Here is a 17820-nt window from a genome sequence, read left to right as displayed (position 1 = left end):
GGAGTCAATGCCAGAAGTAGCGAAATAAGCCAGGCTTTCCGCTAAGCCAGCTTCTAGGAATACTCTGCTGTAAACAGTTATGGCACCATGTTGACGTGCATAATAACACCTTAAGGCACTGCTGGGATTTGAACCCAGGATCACCTGTTTACAAGACAGGCACTTTGACCAACTAAGCCACAGCGCCTCATGGTTCATAAAACTGATGAAAGAATAAAGAGCAGGAACTGGATCCATTTCAGGAAATGAGCTCAAGAGACTCTCCCAAAACTATCTGTGACTTTTAAAAACATTTTTATCAAGTCTGACCAAAGAACAGACTCATAATAACCATGATGCTCATTAAAAGGTCCATCATTTGATGAAGACCAACAATGCAAAGCATTCAGTAGAACCCTACTTACTACCAGTTTCTCATGCTAAATCATAGCTAGCTCTAAAGGATCACAGGCACTGCTGGGATTTGAACCCAGGATCTCCTGTTTACAAGACAGGTACTTTGACCAACTAAGCCACAGCACCACATGGTTCATAAAACTGATGAAGGAATAAAGAGCAGGAACTGGAACCACCTCAGGAAGTGGTTTTTGTGATTTATTTCACTTCATATGTGAAAAAATTGGATTAAGTCCCAGTTTAATCTTCTGTACCTCAAGAATAGTTAAAGCCATGAGATGAAGTGTCTCCAAGTACAGACTGTTTTGGAAGTCCAGCACTCCTGAAGCACTGCTGTACACAGTTATGGCACCATGTTGATGTACATAATAACACCTTAAGGCACTGCTGGGATTTGAACCCAGGATCTCCTGTTTACTAGACAGGCACTTTGACCAACTAAGCCACAGCACCACATGGTTCATAAAACCGATGAAAGAATAAAGCAAACATTTTGCTTGTTGTTCTTAAGTACTTAAAATCAAAATTACTTTTTAAGATAGTAAGTAAGGGTAGGGTAGGAGATCCTGGATTTTGAGTCCAGCGAAGCTGCATTTTGAAAATACACAGGTAAAAAGTCCCAACCCTTTTCTTCACTTTGCCCCCGAAGCCACGCCTCTAGCGTACATGAACTGTTCTGACAGCAAGCATCGATCGTTGCCGTATTTAGTATTTAGTATTAAGTATATGATAACTATACATTTAATAATGCTAGGTGCTAGCCAAGCTGGCTCTTGTTTAGCTTCCTGCCAAGCTTCTGGACATGTAATTCTGTTCATGGAGCAGGGTACGCGCACAGGGGGAAGGAGGGGGAGGGAGGGAGGAGCAGATTGCAGTTTGATAGACGGCATCAGTATCCAATCATTGTGAACGGTCCGTTCAGTATGATTGGATACTGTTTTTCCTAGATTTTACGTTCTGTAGGCCACTAAACCTTTTCATATTTGTGTCAAAACTTTTAATTAATTGGTTGCAATGAGGGTGTGAAGAGTATTTCAAGCAATAGGTAAAAAAATGTTCCAGAAAAAGATCCCCTACCCCACCTTTAAGTGTTTTTTAGGCGATGTGAAAACCTTTGTGATGTGAAACAAGATCAGAGATGACATCGATTGTGATGTCACTACAGTGATGACATCACAGCTTTGTGAAGGCTTCTGTTCTGTCTCTTCTGGTCTGTGGTTCCAACCACAGATTCTGGATGGAAGTGAAGTCCGGATTCCAGAATGTTGATTTGTGTTCTCTGTTAATCTCTGGACGACTTCAGCTGATTACTTCCTGTCACTGTCACGTTGGAAGGTCCACTTCTGCCAGTTTTTCAGCAGCCAGTATCATGTTTTCCACCAGCAGTGTTTTCCAAGACAGAATAATGTCAGTTTGTTTCAAATGTTGCCAAAATAAACTATTACAATTACAACAAATGTCATCTCAGGGCACTTCAATAATAAAGTCCAATTCAGGCCAATTGGAGTTCAATTCATTGTAATTATAATTCAATTCATTCAATTCAGAATGAATCCAATTCATTCATACAGAGCAATTCAAAAACTATTTCCTCGCTAAGGAAACCAACAGATGGCACCGAACTTGCACTATTTCTAATTAGATAGAACTTTTTAATAGTTCTAAGATCATATCTTTCTGGCTTTATTTGCATTTTACAAAGAGTCCCGAGTAATTATGAAAGTGGGGTTTTAATTTGAAGAAAAAGCCTCAAAATAAAGTGATTTTTAGGAGTATGCAGGGATTCATTTCCATCTAATGAACAGCTCAGTTATATTAAACAGTGGGCCGTGTGAGCAGCAATCAGGGGAGTAAGGAGTTCACAGATCATAGACAGAGGCAACCGTCCAACTATTCAAAGCTTTTAAAATGAGTAATAAAATCAGACAGGTAACCAGGGAAGGAAGTCCTTTAATCCTGGAAATATTCTCCAGGTGATAGTCGGCTGACTTCCTAACTGACCTGATCTGGCTGCTGAAGTTCAGCTCTGAGTCCATAATAACACCCAGATTCCTGCTTGGTTTGTGGTTTTTAACATCACAGACTGAAGCTGAGCTCAGATTTTTAACAGCTGACAATGACCTCTGTTTTATCTTTGTTTAGCTGCAGGAAGTTCTGGATCATCCGGTTGGTTATTTGTTGGAGGCTCTTTGCTGGGCCAGTTATTCCTCTGTGCCAGCAGCTGAGCACCAGTTCTGCCAAAACTAACAGGAAACATCATCCTGCACCGCTGGATTATCAACAAGTAATACTGACCAAGTCAGGAGATTAAAAAGGATGCAGAGGACAGTCAACCATCTCCTAAACACGGGACTTGTGTTTGACACCAGTCTTTGAACTGCTGTGAGACCGTTGTTTCCTTCATTCGTTTTTCACCTTTTTTTCCAAAACTACTTGGTCGAAAGGTGTAAAACATTAAAAGTACTGGGTTAAAGTTAGAAAAGCATCATGTTTAGGAAATAAAATACACTTTTGGGGGAAAACTTGGCCAACAAGATCAGGAGCTCCTGACCTGTCTCATACATTTCAGTAAGACCTCGGGAAATTGTACCAAAAAGGGCAAAACATGTCTCCTTTAAAGGACCAATAACAGCTACATCTCAGACTCTACAGGCCTCAGTTAACTTGTTAAATGTGTGAGTGGGTCGGTGTGAAAACTCAACATCTAGGATGTTATTTCCAGCTTCTACGTTTAACTGAAATAGAAAATCTGAGAATTACGACAATTTGGGTAGAGCTATTTTACGACAGTAAAATATTTGGCAGTGACTAAGTGCCTTTAGCACAGACAGGAGGGTGGAGGCGAGAGGAGACAATGAGGCTGATACCAGACCAACCAGATGAGCCTCCAGCGTCCACCTGTCCTGATAGTCCCTCACAAGCAGCTGTCTGTTGTTAGCACGTTAAGCTTTGATTGGTCTGGGCTGGTCTGTGGCATTATTTATAACCCTTCACCCTTGCTGTTTCCTCTCATACCATGTATTATTAGTGTGTGTGAATTATAGAATGTTTAGGCGTATACTTTTTACTGAATTGTTCGATCTTGGTGTTGCCACTGTCTCCATCCCCGTTCTGTTGCAACTGAAGGACTATAAAGTTACCTCCAGTTTAGTGAAGTTCTTAAAATCCTCTGGCCTCTATGCCAGAATTTAAGAGACTGACGCATCAGTAGTGATCCTGATCATCCTGTAGGTGGCAGTAATACACCAGTTGGCGTCTAACCCGCCAGTCAAATTCAAAAGAAGAAGAAGAAGAAGTTTCCTCTCATAGCTTGTTTTCACCATGACAGCTGCTGGGTTCTTCCTGAGGTATAAGCACAAGCTGCCTTTTACAGTTTTTGATTGATTGATTGGAAACATTAGTTAATATTGCATTCTTACTCTTTGCTGTACATAATTTCAGGGTTTCCCTCTTTGCCTTGTTGACTGCTGCTACATGGGGTTTTCCCACTAAAGGTGTGCTATCATCTGTTGTGGTAAAACATTACATGCTTGCTTGAATCCACTTCTGCTAAACTTGTTCTCATGCACCCAGGTTCAAAATCAGCAGGCCAGAGCAGCAGCGGCACAAGAGCTGCAGGTAATTTTGGCTCTTACCAGGGAGCAGCCGCTGGCCGCCCGGTGACCGTTCCCAACACTGCTTCCACTGACGTTTATATGGTGACACCTGTGCAAGCCTCTGGTCTAAGTCAACCTGTTCTTCAGGCAGACCCAAGACTCAGTGGCTATGGCTCATTTGTGCCAACGCAACTGGTTGTCCAAGCTCCTGGCCTTGTCCAAGGTGCTCTTCAGGGAGACCCAAGATTCAGCAGCTCTGGCTCCGTTGTGCCCGTGCAAATGGCTGTGCAAGCTTCTGGTGTCCCACAGGCTGTTCAGACGGGTCCAGCATTGAGCAGCTTGAGCTCTGGCCTGCCTGCAACAGGATACTCTACTGTCACTTATGTGCCTGTTGACGTAGGATCTGACCCTGGCGCTCTGCAACCTGGAGCTGTCCAATCTGGACCACAAGGTAAATCTTCTGCTTGGAGTGTCGATGGCCCAAAATATGTTTGGAAGCCTAAAGGTGTCTGCGCGTTTTCATGTAGCCACTAGCAAATCTTGCCGAGCTCTATTATGAAGCAGAAACCTGCCATGTTTTGTTTGAATTAAATTTTAAATTTTTTTTTCTTTAAGAACGTGTGTTTTAAAACGCAACTAGAAATGCACTCAGAGAGTGCAGACCTCCGCCAAGGAAGCTTTGTTGTATAAGCGCATTTTTTTTTTTTATCCACCCATATATTGTAGTGAATGGTCTGAAACGATTAACGTCGTAAAACACCATGTCCGAGAGAAAGCGATGCGTCTGCTTAAAGTTGTGCATAGATTCAGCTGGCTCGTGTTCCGATTGAAAAGGTTTACAAAGTTAAGATGTTATCTTTCAGATGCGACTTCTCAGAAACGGCAAAGACGGCTTCCGTTTGTGTTTAGAGCTGTACAAAATCCGGGTTATCCGGTTTTCAACCCGGATAAATACGTCACCCGGGCAGACCGGATGGTGGCATGCATTTGATCCGCCTTAAAAAAATAAAAAATAAAAAAAATTATCCGCCCAAGTCGAGCCAGACGGCATTTCATTATGTCAACAAATGGCAGTTACAGCGCTCGTGAGAGAAATGATGAAACTGGAATATATATCCCTCTTTAGTTGCCTACTAGGCTACAGTCATTCTCTAGCATGGTGTTCAGTCACGAACACAGTCACACACTGAGTGAAACGAAACCTAACTCCTGCCCCGTTTGTCACGAGCCTGTTTGTCGGTTAAGTGAGCCATGCCTCCTACTGATCCGTCCTGACTTGCGATCCGTCCGTTACTGCCTGAGTCTGGCGAATCATGCTGGCTCTGGGTGACTCACGGCCCGACAGCGAAAATCCTTGCTGGAGCAACTGGGCGCTCGTCAAGTCACGCGACAGTCGAGGCTTGGGGGGCTCCGAGTTGGCTTGGATTCGCTGCTTGCCCGTCTGACCGCTGGGTCACCCAGAGCCAGCGATTCGGCAGGTGGCGAGTCAATGCCGGCTCGGCGCTTTATAAGTTTCGATTCTGTCTCGCCCAGTCGGCAGCAAGGATTGTCGTCAACCCATCTGACTGCTGAAGCCTCTGTACCTCGCTACAGGCTCGGGTAAGCTTTCCCCCTGCGCCTCCTACCCCTCCCTCAACGACAACGAAACAACCAAGCCCCGCCGCCTTGTGGCAGGTCGCAAGATTGTAGCGAACAGACAAGCAAACATCCAGACAAACCAACAGACTCGGGTGATCACATAACCTCCTTGGCGGAGGTAATGATGCTCAGTGGTGTAATAATGGCTCCCTTCTGCTTGGAGGAAAGGCCCTTCACTTTAAGCAGCCTTACTGGGGCACCAAAGGGAACCCGAGCATTGCACCCGTGCTTCTCATTTCGTCTGCTCAAAATCTCTGGAGAGGTGGAGCTTTTAACTTTACGTCCTAGGAAACTGCAACGTTAAGACTCTGTGCTATCAGAACTTCTGCTGTGAAAAGGACTAATTGTGAAATGTCTCCACACAGAAACCCAGTGGGCTATTGCTCCCTCAGTCTTTGAGGATGCGTCAGCCCAAGCCCTCAGCCTCACTGACGTTCTCCCTGCAGCCCCTCTGTCACCACCTGGCCCTGTCCTCCAGTCAGGGGAGACCTCCAGTGTCACCAAGGAAGCTGAACTCGGGAATTACCAGCAGCAGACGGAGGAATTCGGCTACCCGGATGACCGCCAAGGGTCTGGACCGGGATCTGCAACCGTACTGGTGCCACGCTTTGGTGTGGGTGGATCTCCTAACTTTGACTACAGGCTTTTGTATGGCTTGTACCCCTCTGGAACCTACAGCACCTTCAGCCAGCAGCATGAGAAGGGCAAAGACTACTTTCAGGACGTCCACTACTTGAAGGAGCATATTACTGACAGCCATGGTTCTGGGCAGCAGAAAAAGTTCTTCCCAAGTGCCCGTTAGAGCTGAACATGATGTGCAGAGGGTATGTTGAGTGGTACCTGCAAATGTCTTTATCTCAATGCTCTAACTAATCTGGTTCTGTTTCAGATTGGAAAGCTGAATCCAACAGCAAAAGATTCTTTTTAGTCTTTGAATAAAATCTTGTCAAATGATCTTGCTTCAGAATGATTGACTAAGGGAAACGATGGCCTGTGTACACCATCTGGGTTCAAGGTAAATGGCAGGCATCGCCTGTCATATTTGACTCGGACGTTCTGCTTTTGGTTTCAAACATGGCTTCTCAAAGCTCTGCATCTTGAGAAGAATTGCTATGGAAGTGTTAAATAGTTGCTCAATTGACAATAGCGATCAGCTACAGCATCCTTTACAGCCATTTCTCTACACCTGTACATGGCAGCCAGACACAACCCCTTCTATGCAGTGCATGCTTGAAATTAGTAAAACTGTGCCACCACGTAACTCCAGGCAGATTGCTGAGTGCATGGTAGCCAACCTGAAGGCTTGCCAAACCAACGTTGTGCTTGAAATACTTGGCTGGATACTCCTTAAATATTCTTCTGCAGTTAAGCCACAGCCAGTGCTGTCTTCGGCAGTCTTGTCATATGATGACCTTGTCTGGGTTTTTCCCCCAAACCCTGCAGACGGAATGCTAAAGTAATGGCTAGCCAGTAGATGATCATAATTTCCATTTTTGTCTCCTAGTATCCATATACTATGACTGTAAAAATAGCTTATGTTCAAATATTCCCTCTAAATAAAAATTTTGAAAAATAAAAAAAATCTGTATTTGCGCCTCATGTCTGACGCACATGCGCATCTGGGTGCTTTCAATCAGCCAGGCGACGACAGCATTGTCAATGGAAAGGCGAACTACAACGAGACATGACTACTTGTATAGGTAGACTAAGTTTAAACTTAAGTTCCAGACTAAACATGGAGAAGCAGCATTTAGCTGTTATGCTGCCAACAAGTGGAACAAACTGCCAGTGGAGATTAAACTTTCACCAAATGTAGACATTTTTAAATCCAGGTTAAAGACATTTCTTTTCTCATGTGTCTATGCATGAAATATCTTTTAACTTATCTAGACTGTTGCCTGTTTTTAAATTCATTTAAATGATTTTATTTGTTTCTCTTTATATTCTTTTATGTATTTTAATGCTTCTTGCACTCCCTGCTGCAATGATTTTATTTTATGTAAAGCACTTTGAACTGTTTGTACATGAAATGTGCTATACAAATAAATTTGATTTGATAAACACATTTGACAATGTATTTGAGTTTAATATTATGCCATGTTCATTTGGGTGAACATTTTCAAGATATAACCTCATGTTGCTGGTGGTCGACTGATAAGCTAACCGTAGCTTCCATACGACTTTAACTTGAGGCTCCAAAATTTGTCAAATGACCAAAATCTGAAGTATTTCCAGAAAGGACTTTTCATATTTTTGGGGGTTAAAATCACTTTCTCTGCGCCTGCAGTCAAGTTAGGCCCTGAACTTTCTGCCATCTTCACAAGTCAACTTTCAGCAGTGACGCTTTACCAGACAGTGTGACCTGTCCCTGACCCCGTCATGCAGTGTGCCGACTCAGGGCAGACGGCGGCTGCGCAGATGTGTTTTTCTACATTCGAATATTCATTTTCACCTTTTTTCGGTTTTTAAAACCTATTCAAATTTAGAATATTCTTTTACCACCCTACCCTGTACCACTCTACTATTGTGCTTTAACAGGCAACTTGCCTTTCCACTCTGTAATGGCAGGTTCTGCAGTTGTGCCAGAACATGCCTATTGATGTTGCATCCTCTGAATTTACAACTTCTAAATGGGAAGCCAAATTTCCTTGTTGGTATCCTGGGTAAGCTTTATCAAGTCCTTGTACAGTTGGAAGTATACCTGGTTTACTGAGTAAACGTGAGATCTTTCATTTGCTATTCTGCTCTAACTCACTGAGCAAAGTATTGGTAGAACTAATGGTGCTCTCCCGGTACCCAGCTCCTTATCTGGCTTTCAAATTTCTATCCAGCAGTTTTTGCTCATAAATGGTCCAGGAATGATGTTGGAGCAACTCTAAGCGAGAGGATGTGTTGCTGATGCATTTAAGAAAAATAAATTTGATTTGAAGACTGGTTTGTCTATGAAAATATAAAAACAATCTTTTGAATTTTAAGCCTCCATAGATTCCTCAGTTGGCCTGTTGGCCTTGTTTTAATGTGCTCTTTTCATGTCTTGTACACGGTTTGTTTTTATTGCTGAGTTAATATTTTACTGTTTTCTGCAAATGCTTTTATTAGTGTGGTCATTTTACAATCCTTGTGTTTTGTTTCATTCCATGTTTGTCCTTTTTAATTGCTATATCAAACATTGAGTTACATTTTGCTTGAAAAATGCTCTAAAGTCACAAGCCCTGCAAATCCCTGAGATGCTCAGAGAAAATCTTAAAGGGGACATATTATGTTAAAATAACTTTTTGTTTTTCCCACCTGTGCTTTTAGAGCATGATTTGGGTGTCTGAAGTTTATATCTTTATATCACGAGTGTTTTGGGTATATCTGGAAGTGTGTTTACTGCATTAAATTGCACACCAGATGCCCAGGTTTTGATGACGGGAAGCAGCATCAAAGCTGAATAATGTGAACTTTAAATCTTATAGGATGTGAAATAAAATGTGCTGAAGAGCAGGATTTCTCCACACGCCAGTCATCATGATGTGAGTGCGACAGTGAGACTGTGTGATTGCAATGATCATCGTAGATTTGTCATCTTCAGTTTCTAAAGAATTTGTTCCAAAAACCTTCCCGTGAAGTGATTTAATTGTAGGTCAGCGCCCCCTGCAGGCTGTAGAGCGAAGAGATTCCTCTATTTTACCAGAGAGCTGGCTTGAGAGGCTGCTGTTGAGCCTGCACATTGACTTCCCTGATGTGATTGTTCTCTGCAGCTGAAAATGGGACTCTCAGATAACTTAGTGTCTGTCAAGCTCCTCTGTTCCCTGTGTGTAGTTTTGTGTTCATTGTAACACAGAGAAACCAGGGAAGCTCAATTTGATGACATCCTCATAAACTGCATCTGTTCTAAACAGTATAGTTCTATTTTAGAAGTCAGAGAAACATCTATTATTGTACTCTATCTATAAAAAGCTGGTTTGTGATCACTTCTCTCGCGTACGGCCACACAGCCCTGAACACGCCCAATCTCTGAAGCAACAGTCAGTTTTTGACACATTTTATTTTGCTTTTAATACATAATTGTGTTGTAATTTATTCTATCAACATATTTCCTTCACAGAAAGTTGTGTCCCTCAATACATGTGTAACGCTTTGACCAAAACCAACTCAACGTGCCATGAGAAAATACGACCAACGGGAAATGACATCAAGCCATGTGCTAACTAACACAATGAAGGGACCAAAACTAAGTTCTTGTAATGTGTAAAATGCAATTAATCCCACAGCACTTTACACTATAAAGGTATATGTAGATGTGCACAGAAAAGTAAACAGCTGCACATAAGATGTCCCGGTTATCAGATTTGATACATTTTACTGATCTGAACTGCATGTAATTCTATCTTCTCCCAGCTTTCTATGTTAGACTGATTAAAGGAGAAGGCAAGGCAATTTTATTTATAGAACACAATTTCTACACAAGGTAATTCAAAGTGCTTTACAGCTACATAAAATCACAAGAAGGCAATACAATCATTAAAAAGAAATAAAAAATAAAAAAACCAGGTGAAGAGTGAAGAGTGCAGATAAAATACTTTCAGGTGTCATATGCACAGCTAAACAGAACTGTTTTCAGCCTGGATTTAAACATTGTCAGAGTTGAGGCCTGTCTCACATCTTCTGGAAGACTGTTCCAGATGTTGGGAGCATCAAACTGAAACGCAGCCTCACCTTGTTTAGTCCTGACTCTGGGCACCAGCAGGAGACCCCTGCCTGAGGTTCTCAGAGCCAGAGTTGGTTCATATGGCTCTAACATGTCAGAGATGTACTTTGGCGCTTGACCATGAAGAGACTTGTACACAAGCAGAGCTGTTTTAAAGTCTATTCTCTGAGCGACAGGAAGCCAGTGCAGAGACCTGAGCACTGGACTAATATGGTTGTAATATTTCCTGGTTCTAGTCAGGACTCGAGCAGCAGCGTTCTGGATGTACTGCAGCTGTCTTACAGCCCGTTTAGAGAGCCCAGTGAGCAGGCCGTTACAGTAGTCTAACCTGCTGGAGACAAACGCATGGATCAGTCTTTCTAAGTCTGGTTTAGACACTATTCCTTTGATTCTGGCAATGTTTTTTAGATGATAAAAAGCTGCTGATGTTACTGATTTAATGTGGCTGTTAAAGTTCAGGTCTGAGTCCAATATTACCCCGAGATTTCTAACCTGATTATTAGGTTTTAGAGAGAGAGTCTCAAGGTGACTGATAACACTTTCTCTTTGTTTCTGTGGGCCACAGACAATGATTTCAGTTTTGTCTGAGTTTAGCTGGAGAAAATTGTTTGGCATCCACACACTGATTTGTTCGATGCAGCGACACAATGTATCTACAGGCCCGTGTTCTCCTGCCATCAGTGACACGTAGATCTGAGTGTCATCTGCATAGTTGTGGTAGGACACATTATAGCTGCATATTAGCTGGCCTAGTGGAAGCATGTACAGATTGAACAATACGGGTCCCAGGATTGACCCATGGGGAACCCCACAGGTCATAGCCATTTGGTCTGAGACACAGTTACCAATTTCAACAAAATATTTCCTGTCCTCCAGATAGGACTTGAAGCAGTTTAAAGCACAACCAGAGATTCCCCAAAGTCAGAAAAGTGCTGATATATTGGAATCCCATTAAAGACATGGTTGGTAATCCTGTTCAGAAACACATTTTGTAATACTGGGTGAAATGGTCCGTCTATCCTGAGAGAAATCTATACAAGATGTATTTAGAAAAAGGGACGAAAATAATCAGACCTCTGTGGCAGCTGTAGGAATGAGAAAAAGCTGACAAAAACCAATCGGATGCCTCTGCTTTCTGCCTACGCCCCCCTCTATCGGCTCCCTGCTCCGTGTGCGCACGCGGTTCTACCGGCTTTGGATGAAGCACTGACGGAATGGGGAGGGGGGGGTGGAGCTTAGAGGAGGGGACACTTTCGAATCTTGCTAGCTCTCTCGCTAGCTCTCCAGGATTACCTACCATAGCTTTAATCATTGTTGATTTAAACAGAAAGTTTAAGGCATAATCTTAAAGGTAGAGAGGGTGTCAGCTTCCAGCTCCAAATTGATCATGTAGCTTTGCACCCAAGGGCATTTGAGTGCATCTTCCACATGTGTGCACTTCAGGTGGTAGAGTCAGGAAAACAAAAGCACAGGGGAGAGATTTAAGTCTTGTGTAGGATGAAAATCCCAACATGGGAAGATGCGACGATGCCATGTTTAGGACCTTGTCTGTATGAAGCACAGTGTCATAGCCCTCCAGCTGGTGTCCCAGGTGAGATGAACAAGGCCGCACACACAGAGGGCAAGTTGAGACTGTTGGTTTAGGGATGTATGGCTCTGATGAGGCACACAGAAGACACCAAGTGTTGCCAAGCAGACGAGGGGCAAGGCTACGTAGCATAGGCTAATGAGTCATATGCAATTAAAGCTTGGAAAAGGCCAGCGAGTGCAGATTTAACTGAGGCACCTCCATGAATAACATCAAGCCCAGATTTATGCAGAGATCACATGAATAGTGGAAATAAATCACAAAAACCACTTCCTGAGGTGGATCCAGTTCCTGCTCTTTATTCTTTCATCAGTTTTATGAACCATGTGGCGCTGTGGCTTAGTTGGTCAAAGTGCCTGTCTTGTAAACAGGAGATCCTGGGTTCAAATCCCAGCAGTGCCTGTGGTCCTTCAGAGCTAGCTATGACTTATCAAGTAACTGTCTTCACGTGATAAAAGTCAAACTTTCATAGCTATAATTAGGTCTACATTATAATGCGGTTGTGTGTATCTGCATATTATGACCTCTTAATCCAGAGAAAAGCAGATGGTTTTGCGCTACCGCTTAACGGGCTGCTGTGCGCGCTCCCGCAGCGGCAAATCAGATTCTGACAGACAATCACTTTTTGCCACAACACCGGCACGAGGAAACTAGAGCACAGGGAATGGGGAGGCGAACATTGGGAAACAAAGGCAAGATAAGAACACAGAAAAACTTGCACTGGAGTCGGCTTAACTACCACGAGGAGATTTAGTCGAAGGAGAAGTTTGTCTCTCCTGTGTGAAAGAGCTGGATACATGCCTTTGAGCTTGTATTGAACAATTTTTTCACATTATTTATTATTATTCAAGTAGTGGACATCCTGAAAGTTTAAATAAAGACTTAATAAAATTCATAAATATCCATAAAATCTCAACTATTAGCACACAAATGATGACATCACCTCATTTGCATAATTAACGCTGGCATAACTCCAGGTCCTAAAAAGTAAGCACAGACTACAGAATATATGGGGATGGGCGTCTTAATGGCAAATTATATTTTCACAAGAAACAGAACATATTATTTGGAAAGGAGGACGCTCCAAAATTTTGTTAAAGGGGATAGAGAATCAAAATCATCTTTTTCACGTTTTTGGTGTTAGTTCTGAGTCTCCCCGCTGTGGGGAGTACACACGAAGCGCCAGCAAGTGTCAGAACCTCTTTTTCAAGTACTCCCCTTTTTTGAATTGCCCCGAGAAAAAGTGCCAATCCGTGTTTGTGAAAAAGTGATGTCACTTTTTCAGCAATCGCCCCCCCCCCACACCCAAATCCACAGCCACCACCTTTCAGACACGCCCCTTCGGCGAGAAACAGGAACAGGTGTGCCTTCCAAGGCTGTGAAAGCGGAAGGCACTATTCACTAGTGTTCCGGAAGCCAAAGAATGAGGTAAGTTTTCCCAAATTGTGTTGCTAGCGGAAAGAGATTGTTGAGTTTCAACAAATTAGAGTCAGAAGTGGGATTGTAACACACTCCTCTTACAGCTTGTATTCTCAGAATTGGCACGACAGTGAAGCAACACATTCTGTATCTTCTTCAATGGTCAAAGGTTAGAATCCTCCTGTCAAGCGGAGGAACAGGGTTCAATTCCTTGACCGAAGGCTGCCATTTTCGCTCAGCAGCGAGGGATTCGCCAAAGTCCGTTTCACACCATAGCATCAGAAAATCTTTTTAAAACCTGCAAAAATTGACTTTACATGTCAAGAATAGCAGATGAGGCTCCCCTCCTATCCATAATTATGAATATGTTGATGTTGCTATCATTAACGTGCAGTCATACATCTTCACACAAGGATGAAATAAATAAAGGAGGAGCAAGTAATGTTTCCGCCCAGTTTCGAACTGAGGACCTTTCGCGTGTGAGGCGAACGTGATAACCACTACACTACAGAAACTGAAGCCATGCCAATTCACTAGTGTTCCGGAAGCCAAAGAATGAGGTAAGTTTTCCCAAATTTTGTTGCTCGCGGAAAGAGATTTTGGAGTCGCAACAAATTGAGTCAGAAGTGGGATTGTAACACTCTCCTCTGGGAGAGCATGGATAAATAGAAGCATCGTAAATGAATATGCAAGAAGAAACCAAAAAAGATTCAACTAGCAACACAAAGGTGTGACGTCACATACCAAGGATCCTCTCAGCTGCAATTGATAAATCGTGCACTCTGGTGTCATTTCACAAGTGACTAGCCTACTCAACTCATCTTCTTTCCAGAATGCAACCATGACAGCACACACCTGAAGGTTCCACCGAGATTTGAACTCTGATCACTGGATTCAGAGTCCAGAGTGCTGACCTTTACACCATGGATCCCCTTCCACAGTCAATTTACGCTCTCAGTCATGCAAATGCTTGACAATGAAAGGGTTTTGGCAACGTGATTTTTTTTATGTCAATTTTTCAGTGATACTCTTACAGCTTGTATTCTCAGAATTGGCACGACAGTCAAGCAACACATTCTGTATCTTTGCTGGTCAAAGGTTAGAATCCGCCTGTCAAGCGGAGGAACAGGGTTCGATTCCTTGACGGAAGGCTCCCATTTTCGCTCAGCAGCTTGGGGTTTGCCAAAGTCCGTTTCAAACAACAGCATCGGAAAATCTTTTTAAAACCTGCAAAAATTGACTTTACATGTCAAGAATAGCAGATGAGGCTCCCCTCCTATCCATAATTATGAATATGTTGATGTTGCTATCATTAACGTGCAGTCATACATCTTCACACAAGGATGAAATAAATAATGGAGGAGCAAGTAATGTTTCCGCCCAGTTTCGAACTGAGGACCTTTCGCGTGTGAGGCGAACGTGATAACCACTACACTACGGAAACTGGAACCATGCCTTTTCACTAGTGTTCCGGAAACCAAAGAATGAGGTAAGTTTTCCCAAATTTTGTTTCTCGCGGAAAGAGTTTGTGGAGTCGCAACAAATTGAGTCAGAAGTGGGATTGTAACACACTCCTCTGGGAGAGCATGGATAAATAGAAGCATCGTAAATGAATATGCAAGAAGAAACCAAAAAAGATTCAACTAGCAACACAAAGGTGTGACATCACATACCACAGATCCTCTCAGCTGGAATTGAGCACTCTGGTGTCATTTCACAGGTGACTAGCCTACTCAACTCATCTTCTTTCCAGAACACAACCATGACAGCACACACCTGAAGGTTCCACTGAGATTTGAACTCGGATCACTGGATTCAGAGTCCAGAGTGCTGACCTTTACACCATGGAACCCCTTCCACAGTCAATTTACGCTCTCAGTCATGCAAATGCTTGACAATGAAAGGGTTTTAGTAACGTGTTTTTTTGTCAATTTTTCAGTGATACTCTTACAGCTTGTATTCTCAGAATTGGCACGACAGTCAAGCAACACATTCTGTTTCTTCTTCAATGGTCAAAGGTTAGAATCTGCCTGTCAAGCGGAGGAACAGGGTTCGATTCCTTGACGGAAGGCTCCCATTTTCGCTCAGCAGCTTGGGGTTTGCCAAAGTCCGTTTCAAACAACAGCATCGGAAAATCTTTTTAAAACCTGCAAAAATTGACTTTACATGTCAAGAATAGCAGATGAGGCTCCCCTCCTATCCATAATTATGAATATGTTGATGTTGCTATCATTAACGTGCAGTCATACATCTTCACACAAGGATGAAATAAATAATGGAGGAGCAAGTAATGTTTCCGCCCAGTTTCGAACTGAGGACCTTTCGCGTGTGAGGCGAACGTGATAACCACTACACTACGGAAACTGGAACCATGCCTTTTCACTAGTGTTCCGGAAACCAAAGAATGAGGTAAGTTTTCCCAAATTTTGTTGCTCGCGGAAAGAGTTTGTGGAGTCGCAACAAATTGAGTCAGAAGTGGGATTGTAACACACTCCTCTGGGAGAGCATGGATAAATAGAAGCATCGTAAATGAATATGAGAGAAGAAACCAAAAAAGATTCAACTAGCAACAAAAAGGTGTGACGTCATATACCACAGATCATCTCAGCTGCAATTGAGCACTCTGGTGTCATTTCACAGGTGACTAGCCTACTCAACTCATCTTCTTTCCAGAACACAACCATGACAGCACACACCTGAAGGTTCCACTGAGATTTGAACTCGGATCACTGGATTCAGAGTCCAGAGTGCTGACCTTTACACCATGGAACCCCTTCCACAGTCAATTTACGCTCTCAGTCATGCAAATGCTTGACAATGAAAGGGTTTTAGCAACGTGTTTTTTTGTCAATTTTTCAGTGATACTCTTACAGCTTGTATTCTCAGAATTGGCACGACAGTCAAGCAACACATTCTGTTTCTTCTTCAATGGTCAAAGGTTAGAATCTGCCTGTCAAGCGGAGGAACAGGGTTCGATTCCTTGACGGAAGGCTGCCATTTTCGCTCAGCAGCTTGGGGTTTGCCAATGTCCGTTTCACACCATAGCATCAGAAAATCTTTTAAAAACCTGCAAAAATTGACTTTACATGTCAAGAATAGCAGATGAGGCTCCCCTCCTATCCATAATTATGAATATGTTGATGTTGCTATCATTAACGTGCAGTCATACATCTTCACACAAGGATGAAATAAATAATGGAGGAGCAAGTAATGTTTCCACCTAGTTTCGAACTGAGGACCTTTCGCATGTGAGGCCAACGTGATAACCACTACACTACGGAAACTGGCGCCATACCTATTCACTAGTGTTCCAGAAGCCAAAGAATGAGGTAAGGTTTCCCAAATTTTGTCAAGAGAGTCTGGCTGCAGACCTGCACTGTCAGGACCCTGTTGCAGACCGTCACCTGCACTGTGAGGACCGGAAGTTGATTTGAAGCCTTTCAAAATAAAAGCGTGTGTATCGGAAGCACGTATTTTTAAACGTTTTTAAACGCTATATTTTTCAAGAGGTCCTCACAAATGAATTAATTAGTTAACAGTACGACATCAAATCTATCAATTCCCGGTCTATTGTTTTTATCTGTATTGTAAACTTTTGTTTGGTCAGTGCACACATTTTCTCTTAGGCTCATATTCATAAGCCAACATCTCACAAGATGCCATAGGCCTATACTGTACATTTTATTGTGTACTATAGAGTAAGTCACTGGTATTTCATTATCATTTCATTTTGACTTTATTGCACTGCTCTTTATATATATATTTGTTTCAATTAGTTTTTCTGTTGAATTATTCTGTATTTTTATCCTTAACCACCATAAATTTCATGTTTGGTTCTATGTCTATGCCAATTATGTTCTTGTGCTGCTGGAACACCTTAGTACCACTAAATAGTACCCTAACTCTTGATATCTACAGTATAATAGTCAAATTATTAAGGGATCAATGAGAAAACATAAAAAACACACCAAGTCACAACATGATCAAATGTTCTGTAGTGTTTATTCAGTCAAACATTCACAATATGACAAAAAATCTTTGTTTTTGTCGACTACCTGGTCACAAAATATCAACATGTCGTTAAAATTGTGAAATATAATTTTGAAAGGCTCCAGGATCGCTTCTCTTTCATCCTCGTCCAGTTCTTCGTTCCACAACCTCCCATACTGTAGAGCAGCCTCTGCCTGTTCCTCTTCCCCCATGCCCAGAACGTCAGGCAGGTCCACTCTGGCAGACAACAGTGGTTTGTTGGCCTCAGCCCACTCTGCTGCATGTCTGCAATTTTGAAGAATGCGATCTTCCACCGAGTCCTATGGAAAAGACAGAAAGAAAGATGTCTGTACTATAGCTGCCACACCAACAGTATCTGACCAATAGATACTGTGCAAAAGCTTACGCCTTCCACTGGTGTGTCCACATCAGCAAGTCTGGCTCTCTTGGAGACCTCTGCCTGCTGCTCTTCTTCCTGAGTACTCAACTATTAATATGAA

At 42.6% G+C, this 17820-nt stretch overlaps 1 protein-coding gene and 7 non-coding genes across 8 annotated transcripts in view; 1 reads left to right on the top strand and 7 right to left on the bottom strand.

Moving 5' to 3' along the window:
- Positions 1-17820, bottom strand: part of LOC142391905 (NLR family CARD domain-containing protein 3-like) — a 418516-nt gene that overhangs the window by 74319 nt on the left and 326377 nt on the right. The window lies entirely within an intron of this gene.
- On the bottom strand, positions 114-187 carry trnat-ugu (transfer RNA threonine (anticodon UGU)). The gene has a single exon. It is a non-coding gene; the product is annotated as a tRNA-Thr (tRNA).
- Positions 449-522, bottom strand: trnat-ugu (transfer RNA threonine (anticodon UGU)). Its single transcript has one exon. It is a non-coding gene; the product is annotated as a tRNA-Thr (tRNA).
- On the bottom strand, positions 776-849 carry trnat-agu (transfer RNA threonine (anticodon AGU)). Its single transcript has one exon. It is a non-coding gene; the product is annotated as a tRNA-Thr (tRNA).
- trnat-ugu (transfer RNA threonine (anticodon UGU)) lies at positions 12240-12313 on the top strand. Its single transcript has one exon. It is a non-coding gene; the product is annotated as a tRNA-Thr (tRNA).
- trnav-cac (transfer RNA valine (anticodon CAC)) lies at positions 13773-13845 on the bottom strand. Its single transcript has one exon. It is a non-coding gene; the product is annotated as a tRNA-Val (tRNA).
- On the bottom strand, positions 14702-14774 carry trnav-cac (transfer RNA valine (anticodon CAC)). The gene has a single exon. It is a non-coding gene; the product is annotated as a tRNA-Val (tRNA).
- On the bottom strand, positions 15622-15694 carry trnav-cac (transfer RNA valine (anticodon CAC)). The gene has a single exon. It is a non-coding gene; the product is annotated as a tRNA-Val (tRNA).

Source organism: Odontesthes bonariensis, chromosome 11 (assembly GCF_027942865.1).
Source record: "Odontesthes bonariensis isolate fOdoBon6 chromosome 11, fOdoBon6.hap1, whole genome shotgun sequence".
NCBI lineage: Eukaryota > Metazoa > Chordata > Actinopteri > Atheriniformes > Atherinopsidae > Odontesthes > Odontesthes bonariensis.
Note: the sequence above shows the minus strand (reverse complement) of the source record. Positions and strands in the feature narration are given on the sequence as shown.